This window comes from Erythrolamprus reginae, chromosome 2 (assembly GCF_031021105.1).
Source record: "Erythrolamprus reginae isolate rEryReg1 chromosome 2, rEryReg1.hap1, whole genome shotgun sequence".
In the NCBI taxonomy this organism is placed as follows: domain Eukaryota; kingdom Metazoa; phylum Chordata; class Lepidosauria; order Squamata; family Dipsadidae; genus Erythrolamprus; species Erythrolamprus reginae.
This window is the reverse complement of record NC_091951.1, coordinates 84,419,298-84,430,079: the sequence shown is the minus strand read 5'-3', so window position 1 is coordinate 84,430,079 and position 10,782 is coordinate 84,419,298.

Below are 10,782 nucleotides of genomic sequence, written 5' to 3'. Positions count from 1 at the left end.
TCGGTGCCTCCACCCTGGAGCTCTCCCCGCGACTGCCTGCGGCCGCTGCAGCCACCCCCCCCGCTCCCACCGCCAATGCCCTCCCGCCGGGCCCCAAAGGACACTTGCCGCCGACGCCAGGGAAGCTCCAGCTGGGTGGGGCGCTGCCGGTGCCTCCGACCTCCCGGCTCCTGCCCGATGCCGCGGTTTCTGGCGCTCTCCTGCTGGGCCCCAAAGAAGGAAGGCGGGAAAAAGGCGCGAAGAATGAAGCTCTCCTTCTTCCTGCCTTCCTTCTTTGGGGCCCAGCAGGAGAGCGCCAGAAACCGCGGCATCGGGCAGGAGCCAGGAGGTCGGAGGCACTGGCAGCGCCCCGCCCAGCTGGAGCTTCCCTAGGAGCTTCGCGGCACACCGGCTGGGAAACGCTGGATTAGTATATACTGTACATAAGAATATCCCCAGTCCATTTGAAACAAAACAATGGTTACTTTCTTAAAGTAGATTAATTTCACTATAATGTATTTTTTAAATAAGACCATGAGCTAATATACAAACATTCTCCCTTCTCAACAAGTAAATAAAAGCAAATGATTCTTACAACCTCATGTGCAGTTTGATGGTAAAAACAAAAGGACACTTGTAATTTATTGTAAAGCAAACTATAAATTAAGAACACTGTAGAATTTTTACTCCTCAGGGAAGGCAATAGATTGTATAGTTATCTCCTGAAGAGGGCAAAATAACTACCCTACAACTATACAATCTACTACCTCAACCCGATAAGAGAAACGTATTTTGAAAATAAATTTGTTCAGAGAATATTCATTTGTATTTGATTCTAAAATGTAGCAGGTAACTTTTGGGCTCACATGCCCCCCCCCCCCCAAAAAAACCACCTTTTGAATTATGGAAAACAGGTACTAGGAATAGGAAAATGCTGCCAAAACTGGTCAAAAGTAATTTAAACACAAAATGTTTTGAATTACCTTTGAATGAGTTGTTTCCCTTTCAAGTTTCTCATATCATTGGTAACTTTAAATGCTATTAAATATGGCACCAGTGCAAGTTCCATTGTTTACTTTCTTTCTTCCTTGAAATAATGTTCAATTATGTATATTACCTACCACTGCAAGCAGTTTCAGAATAAAATCAGACTAATGTTGCTGATGATTATCTGCTTCCTTAGGAAAGACAGTAGATTGTATAGTTATCTCCCAGTGGTGGGTATGACCCTAAAACTATACAACCTACTACCTCATCCCACAGAGCAGTATCTTCATTTAACAGATGACAATGTCTTTTTTAAAAGGCTGCTAAAACAAACATCTCTCCAGTTGTTTAATTATGTACGGTATTTCAAAGCCATACTCTCTAGTTCAATATCCAAATGATTCAGACTGGGGAACTTCTTTGGATGAAGAAATTAAGTTGAGTTCAAATACTGATGCAAGACAACTATTATACAGTGCTCCTCATTCTATTCCACTTTCAAACCTAAAAGGAGGAAGGAAAGTTAATGAAAACCATCCTAAACAAATAAAAGCATGCAACTGCAATTTCAGCAGTAAGAAATGCCAGATGTTATGACAATACATTAAAGGGGCAGGAAACCAATACTATTCTTTATATTGAAATAAAACACAGGTTGTAAATAAAGAACATTTTGGTAATTTGTTATATTAAAATTGCTCTGGTAAATATCGTGTTTCCCCAAAAATAAGACCTTGCCTTGTATTTTTTTGAACCCTGAAATAAGTGCTTGGCCTTATTGCCATGCCTGATTGGGCTTATTATTAGGGGATGTCTTATTTTGGTGAAAACAGGGTACTAACATTCACGTTTTGGAAATTTAGAATGAACTATAGACATAGGATCTTTTTTTCTCTGTCACAAACAGATAATTGATGCAAAAATGAATAAGAAATAGATGGGACAAGCTGGGTGAGAATGAATAACATGACAGTAAATACAGGAGTCATACTGAAACTTGAACTCCAAATATCGCCACTGAAAATTATGAAAAATCCATAGTTTAAAACTATAAAGCTCCATAATAAATCTAAACTTTGTTTACTATATTTGAATGGGATAATCAAAACAGTTGAATAAGGTTCATACTCCTGTAAGTAGATAGCAGAATCTATGTGACAAGTTGCTCTTGCAACTTGCAATATTATGGTAAACTTACCAAAATATTTAATATATTTACTGATAAATGTATGGCCTGTGTTTTAGTACATGGGAATGAATTTGCTTTGTCTGTTAATGCTTATAATTTTTAAAAATAAACAATTATTTTTCAAATGTAACAGCTCTTGAAAAGCTTATAAAATATTTGATCTAAGGTTCTTTAATTGCTTATTCTAAGGACAAATAAAAAACTGAAGAATGACAGCTTGTTCCTACAAAATAACTTTGTTTGTATTCAATAATTTCATTTAATAAATTTGTAAATCAGACTTCATGTCATTAATTCAAGTTACTTGAAATTCATAAATTTCAATGAAGCACTACCCTCACTAACATCACTATGCTAGCTTCACTTTCAAGACAAAATGTCAATTCTCCCCACCAACACCTGCACATATTCATAAATACTTGAGGTTTATTGGCAGCAGCAATCACTCAGCATTTATAGCTAACAATAAAAAGGCATCTACCATTTGGTTATTTTGGAAAATGCTTTAATCTTTTAAATCTAGAAAAAGATCAAACATACTGAAAGTAGTACTTTTTGAGTTGCTTAAACTAAGCTTTGCATGTATACTAATTTACTCTAATTAAAATGAAGCCAAAACCCTTTCCAACGGCTTTGTTTAATAAACCTTTACTCAGAAAATGCTTAGGTATTTTAAAATTTAAAGAGCCCAAAGTTTGCTTTGAAAATTGTTATGTGAACTGAATGATTCTATAGTCCATGAATCTCAAGACTAACATTAATATATTCCCCACATAATCAAACTCTTTGAAAGTTCGGACTTAACCAGCATCCATTCAGAAAATATTACCTCCAGAGTATAATGGCTCAATGTTTGAATTGGATACGGTAAAACCGTATCCAAAATAATAATAAAAATAATAATTAGCAAACTTGCTAGCAAGGGGGGGGGGCGACACTCAAAAAAAATCTATTCTGGCTTTCGCATCTCCAACGAGTCCCAACATGATCCGCCGATTAAAATAGCGGACGGCTTAAAAAATAAAAAGCGCCATAAAATGGGGGGGGGGAGGAGAAATCCCTCCCCCGCCTCAGACAAAATTACTACAAGGCTTCAAATTCAAACAACCCGAGACGGGCAGTACAAATTAGCTAAAGAGGCGCGAAAATATTTGATTGGCCGGATTCCTTGAGGAGATCCCGATCCAGCTGTTCACCCCCACACACAAACACACCCCAAAAACAAGCCTCCCTCTATAAAGGACAAGGACCGAGGCTCGCCAAGCAAGCGGGGGTGAGGATAATTCTCCCGTCAGGCGAAAGACTGCGCGGGAAGGAGGCGGCGCGCCTCGTGGTAGCAAAGCCGCTTGCCAAGAAGCCCCCACCTCCTTTTAGGGAGGGGGGGCGCTCCGGCCCATTGGGAGCTCCCGACGCTCAGCAGCAGCCCTTCCCCCACTTTTCCTCATCGCTCGCCCCCCCCCCCCCGCCCCCAACGGCCGGGGCTCGAGCCGGAGAGGGGGGAGGGGAGGTCTCGAAGGCGCGCGGCAAGAAGGAAGCTGCGACAACGCTCGGCCGGCAATAGGCGGGAAGCGGAGCGTCTCGAGAGACGGGGCGGGGCTTCGCTCATCGTGCTTGGGAGTCCCCGCCGTAGCATCATCCGGCGCCCCACCCCCTTTTTCCTCATCCCTCCCCGGCAGCCAAGGTCTCCCTCTGCCCACATCTCGAACTTGCTACGGGAAGTGACGCTCCCCGCCTAGGAGAGGCATCTCCGGACCAATGGCGAGGAGGACTACAGCCCAGGAGCCAATCAGCGGCCGCAGAATGGGCGGCGCTTTCTCGGACCTTCAGGTTTGTCAGGGAAGGCGCGGCAAGGAGGGGGGCGGCGAAAGGGAAGAAAGGATGCAGGGTGAAAGCGGACAGGAAAAAGGGCGGGAGGGAATGAGGGAGCGGGAAAACTTAGCCCTTTTTTTTCCTCCCTCCCGTCCATGGTCTCAAGAAGTAGCAGGGAGAGGCCTAAAGCCGTTCTTCCCGCACAGGCGGAACAATCCGGCTCCCCTGCGAAACAGGCCGACGTCTTCTTTTCGCTGATGCCGCCTCGTCCCCTCCCTCGCTCGCGAGCACACGACCGTTACCTGTAAGACGGCGATTCCGTCTCTACAGCCCCGTCCAAGGACCCGGATGGAGTCGTCTTCGGTAGCGGCGGCGTCGCCGCTACTGCAGCAGTGCTACCGCCTTTCCACAGCGTTGGATCACGGGAAAAAAAAAACGGATGACGTCCCCACCCCCCTCCCCAAAGCGCCTAAAGAAAAGCTCCGCCTTCCGACTGTGTGGCGAGTTAAAGGAAGGCGGGCAAGCCACCTGTCCTTTACCCCATTTTGAGCGCAACCATTGGCCTAGAGTTGGAATAAGTCTCGCCCCTTGGGTAGATCGCGAGTTCTGATTTGGTGAGAGGAGCGCTCTTGTGGCAGCAGCTAGCTTCCTTACCTGGTTGGGGGCTTGAATGCTGCGGATCTCAATTCATCTCTTTTTTTCCTTTTGCCAAGGCGGGAGAATGTCTTCCCATTGACAGGGGCGGGGGGGGGGAGGCTGAGAGCATCAATCCCGCCGTAACATAATCGCCTCATCCTTCCTTGGAAGATGAGTCAGAAGTGAATCCCACGACCTTCGATGCCAGCATTCGCGGAAATATATATCTGCTCTTTTTCTTCCACCCAACACCCCCCTCCGCTCAAAAGAACCCCCTCTAAATTAGGACCCGCCCTTCGCGGTCCTACTTGCCAATTGCATTGAGATCCCCTATTTTTCTTTTTTTTTTTAAAAAAAAGGTTTCTTACCGCCTTCCTGCTGGGAAAGCAGCAGAAAACTTAATTCCATAATCAGGTAGTAAAATAACAAGCGTGGTCACGCTTATATTTTACCTGATTATTCGGGTATTCGGGTAATTGGGGTTCGCTGAGGCTTACTCTGAAGTAAATGTGTATTGGACTGCAGCCCCCATTACTTTTTTTTTTTTGCTGCAGCGTGATAAACGGCATGGCAACCTCTCGGGCATGCGGAAAAATGGAAACAAGGAAAATGGAATCTTCCAAGAAAATCCCGAGTCTGATGGAATTGGATGGAAGCGCGCTTGGAATTGGGTCAGGCGCTTCCTTCCGCGAGCGAACTGACGGTTTTGAAAAGGGGCGTAAATAAAAAGGCCAAGGTGGTACCGAGGATGCACTTAGGCCGGCAATGGGAGAAAATGGCTTTGCGGTTGTAGATGTCTAGGATTCTTTTCCATGGATTAGGTGTCCTCAACTCATCTATGGCTACACGAAAGGGAAGGGGGGATCGTGATGCTGCTTCAACTGTGATTGCAGCTTTCTTTACTGCTATAACTGCAATTTGCATATAAGTATCTTGTGGGAGCAGATTTGAAGTAGAAGTCATTTTCTCTTTACTGAAGGGCTAATTTAAATTTAATCTCCTAAAATTATACTGCATAACTTGCACCCACACAATAATTAATTTCTGTATAGCAGATTCAGGGAACTTTAGACTGCACAAGGGCTGTTTCATAATAGGCACAGTATGTGCAATGACTTATGTTTTGTATTTGTGGGCTCGCTGTTGGTTGTAAAAAAAAAATTTCAAAGCACATGACTTTAAGGCTTAAACAGTTCCATTGCTTCTTTTCAACAGAGATCACTGAAATGATACTTGCTTCTTTCTGTTACAAGTTTACTTATGCAAAGCATGTGATATTTTATCTGCAGCTATTGCCTCTTCCTTTCAAGAGATTCCCAAGAAAGCAGTCATTCTTCAAAAGATTTTTTTTTTAAAAGCAGAAGTTCATATGGGGGAATAGAAGCTGTTAGTTTTACTTCCTTACTTTTAACTTCTTGGTAAAGGGAGAACCATCCTCATGTGTTCTTCCTCTTTTTTTGTCCTCAGCTTCTCTTTGTTTTCAGCGTCTCTCCATGACTATATACACTGCTCAAAAAAACAAACAACACAATATAACTCCAAGTAAATCAAACTTCTGTGAAATCAAACTGTCCACTTAGGAAGCACCACTGATTGACAATCAATTTCACTTGCTGTTGTGCACATTCAACTCTGTACAGAACAAAGTATTTCATTCATTCAGATCTAGGATGTGTTATTTGAGTGTTCCCTTTATTTTTTTGAGCAATATATATTGGGGAGGGTTTTTTCTAACTGTTTATTTGGATGTTGAGATGGCATTAACTGACTTGGTTGATAATTTCTATAAGGCAATCTATAGGGGATATTATAGTCTAAGAATCTTCCAACTCTCTTATAAATATATTGTCAGGAGTAGAGAACATATTAGGGACAGAATTAAAAAAGATTCAGGACTGGACAAAACGCTATGTCATAAAAATGTATACAAAGGTAGAATTATCAAAAGCTTACCATAGCATGCCCTATAAATATGTAGAAAATATCTGCATTTTTCAGATAAATACAGTAACCAATCTGAAAAAGGTAATATTAACATTCTATAGAAAGGAGGAGACAGTTCTAATTCTACTTTAGGCTCTAAGTTGACTGGGTGACATTGGGCCACTCTCAGCACTCCCCATTTCATGTGACTGTTGTGGGGGAAATAGGAAGAAAGTGCTTGGTATAAAAATAAGGAAGACAGTCAATAAATAAATAAGTAAAGCAAAAGGAAGCAGTTATAAATAAATTAGTAAAGCAAAAGGAAGCAGTAATGACCTATATCGCTTAAAGGAAGGTCATTAAATTTACCTTACAGGTAGGTAGGTATAATTATTAATTTATTGAGCTAACAGTTGAGCAGCACCATAGTTGAAGCTGTTAACTGAAAATAATAATGCTAGCTCATGAAATAATTTAAGGTGATATCCTCTAGTTTCTGTCTGTTTTTTCACTCAGTCAATGAAGTTTCCTTAATGAATTTCCTATTTCAGTGAAAATAGAATTGCTATTGAGATTGGTACAAATGTATAAATAATTACACTGGCTGAGGAGGTGGGATTTTATCATTTGCTCATACACAATTACATAGAAATGAATCAAACATTTTCTCTAAATGGTTTCTAAAAGATACTGAAATTTCAGTTCTATTTTTTTATCACAAGAGGGAGCCTGCATTCCACTTTCATATACATATGAGAATGAATTTTTAAAAATTTATGCAAGGAAAAATATTTTACTTCTAATGTTGGGCACAGTCATTTTTAAAAGAATCACAGGAAAGAAAAATGAATATCACTTTAGCCTTACATCGTTTAAATAGGGCTCATCCATTTCAGTTGAAATAGTAGACATTTTTGCATTGTAATATTCATATTTTTTCTGGGAAAATTAGTTGTATGGTATAGCAACTTGGAACCAAGTCTTATTTCCATTGTATTCCCAGTATGGCTCCAGGCAGTGATTAATGCTTCTTTGTGGAAGGGGGTGGTACCACTGCTCTGAAGGAGGCATTAGTGTACCATAAGAAGTCATTCTTGAACTCCACAGTATTAGAAAACATTCTTTCAGTCTCCAATTTTCCCTTTTCAGGAAAGATTGTTGAGAAGGTAGTAAACACAAAGCTACCAAGGGCCGTAGATGAAACAGATTAACTGAACGCATTTTAGTTTGGGTTAGGCCAGGGCACAGCGCTGAAACAGTCTTAATCACAGGATGAGGGTGAAGCAACCATTCTGACCAGGGATAAAATTCAGGTTATGACAGGTTCTGGAGAACCGGTAGCAGAAAGTTTCAGTAGTTCAGAGGACTGGCAAATAGCACCTCTGGCTGGGCCCAGAGTGGGGTAGGAATAGAGATTTTGCAGTATCCTTCCCCACCATACCCACCTGTCCACACCCACAGAACTAGTAGGGGGAAAGGAGCCTTGGTCCTACTTAAATGCCTTTTCTCAATATAGGCTGTATGATAGGCCAGGAATGGGTGGCGACTTTGTCCTTTTGCCTGGAGATAAAGTTATAATTTTATAGCCATGCCCCGTTGCCTCTCTCTGGCATTGCCCTTCTGTCTGGCTCAACGACAAAGGCAAAGCTATAACAAGACAAACCTATCCCGGTTAGATGCCCTGACCACAGCCTTCCAGATCCAGACCCTACAATTATTCAAGGGTAGGGCCAGCCTATCCTGCAACCTACATGAGAAAAGGTGTTCAGGTAGGACCAACCCTCCTCCAGTGAGGCTTCAGGATGGTCCAGGAATGGAACATACCAAAGCTGGCATTCCTAAGGACAGGCCTCTGTTGGGGCTGGATCTTCTGATTCCCAGAGAACCTGCTGGAGCACACTGTGGCAAAAGGAGGACTTGGCCAAGGCAAACACATCCAGCCAGTAATGCTGAATAAATGGTGTAGGAAATGCCCAGATGGCCACCCTGCAGATTTCTCCCAGGGAAGCCTGAGTAGACCAGGCTGTGGTGGATGTGGTGCTCCTGTACATTGGCTGAGCCTGCTATATGCTCTGCTTTGATGGCAGTGATGGCAAACCTATGGCACAGATGGCACAGAGAGCCATATCTACTGGCACACAAGCTGTTGCCCTAGCTCAGCTCAATGTGCATGTGTATGCCAGCCAGCTGGGAGGGCATTCTTGGCTTCTAGAGAGCTTCCAGGGGGATGGGGGAGGGCATTTTTACCCTCCCCCAGCTCCAGGGCAGGCTTTGGAGCCTGGGGAGGGTGAAACTCGAGTCTACTGGGCCCACCAGAAGTTGAGAAACAGGCTGATTCCAGCCTCCAAAGGTCCTTGGGGGGAAGAAGCTGTTTTCACCCTCCCCTGGCATTGAATTATGGATGTGGGCACTGGTGCATGTGTGATAGCGTATGCCCATATCTTTCGGCACCCAAGGAAAAAAAGATTTGCCATCACTGCCTTCTGGGGAATGAATCACTTCCCCCTGCTCCTCGAAGGGGGCATCTGGCCTGTAAGGGCTGCCTGGGCTTGTTGTGAGAGTCAGGTCCGTTTGCTGGATGGGCTGTTCTGCCATACTGGTACTGCTGGAACTAGTTGGTATAAGTTGGACAGCTATGTAATTGCTATAAATAAATAAAGTGTGTGCAGCATTCTACTTAAACTATTTTATATTTTGGCTGTGAAATGATATAACCTGCATAAATATTTCCTGATTGCAACAATAAGAAATTACTAGTAAAAATACCATAGTTAACTATTTTAAAATGAAACCCTTTTATTCTTTGACTGCATTAGTTTGAATCTGCCATTTTGATTGATGGAAGCTGACTCAACAGGGAATGACAATTCATCACTATCCAGTAATAGGCTTCTAATTTTATTGTACATAATCTTGTTCTGTATCTTATATAGTGAAATGTTACTAAGATAAAATAATTCAAATTCTTGTTTTTAAAATTATTCAGATATTTAAAATTACTCAAATATTCAAATATTGTATGTTTCCCATACAAAATTGTATGTTTCCCATACAAAATTGTATGTTTCCCATACAATATTGTATGTTTCCCATACAAAAGCAGATTGTATGATATTTACTCAAAGATCAAGTAAGTTCATAAGTAATGTTCTTGCATCATTCATTTCTCTAATAATTTTTCAGATTAGCAGCCAGTTGCTACAATTTTACTAGTCAGCATCTGAAACTGAGAAATTATGTGAAAAACGCACCATCATGCCTACCATCACTGTCCTGTTCTATTGTCCAAATTTACCTATACATACGTTGCTTTTGTTTATGTTTATACCATACCCATTATCTTGTACTTGTTTTGACAAATAAATATTTTTGTCTCACATGTATCCTAGTAAGGAATGTGAACCTTGATCCAAAGTTTTCTCAATCAAATCACAATTTTGTTAAATGTTTCATTAACAATTTTCAATATGTTTCTTGTAACTATCAATGAAGATATATTAAACTAATGTAATTGAGACTCTAAGTAAGGTTTTGATTCCCATTTTAGAAAGACAAATTCCATTTTCTTGTTTTTCACAAAGTTGACAGGACTTTAGAAACTTGCATTCATTGCATCATGAATAAAATGAGTTTGTCATTTAATGGAAAATTTTGGCTCTACTAAGCATGGAGTTCAGCAAAAATGATAATTTTACATATTATTTCCATGACACTGAGTAATGAATTCAGAATATGAATCCATTATCTGTGCTAGTCTTTATAAAAATTATTTAAAATCTTTATCTTCTGAAAACAAGAATTTGAAATAGTAAATTTCCATATAGTTTAAGTTTAATTTTTAGCTTAAAGACTGAATTAGTTCTATACTGACATTACACAGGTAAAATATTAAACATTTTTCTTTGTTTAGCTAGTTTTCACCTCTTTTTCTTTCTGTTGATTTCTTTTAATCTCCACTAATGTAATTTTTTACTCACTGTATAACCACTAGTGAGTTATTTTCTAGCCATGTGGTAATTAAATTACACTGTTAAAATAATTTTTAAAAATAAAATATTTTTAAAACTATATCCACATTTACAGGTTATCCTAATGCTGTTCTGCCGGGCTCACGGCACAAGCCCCCAATTAAGTGCAAAGGTAGAAAGTCAGACATACACACTTGAAAAATCAAGAGCACTGTTTTTATCTAAAGTAAAATAGAAGCAAAAGACCCTTTTGGTAGTCAAAGGGCTCACCTTCAAAGCAACAGATTTGAA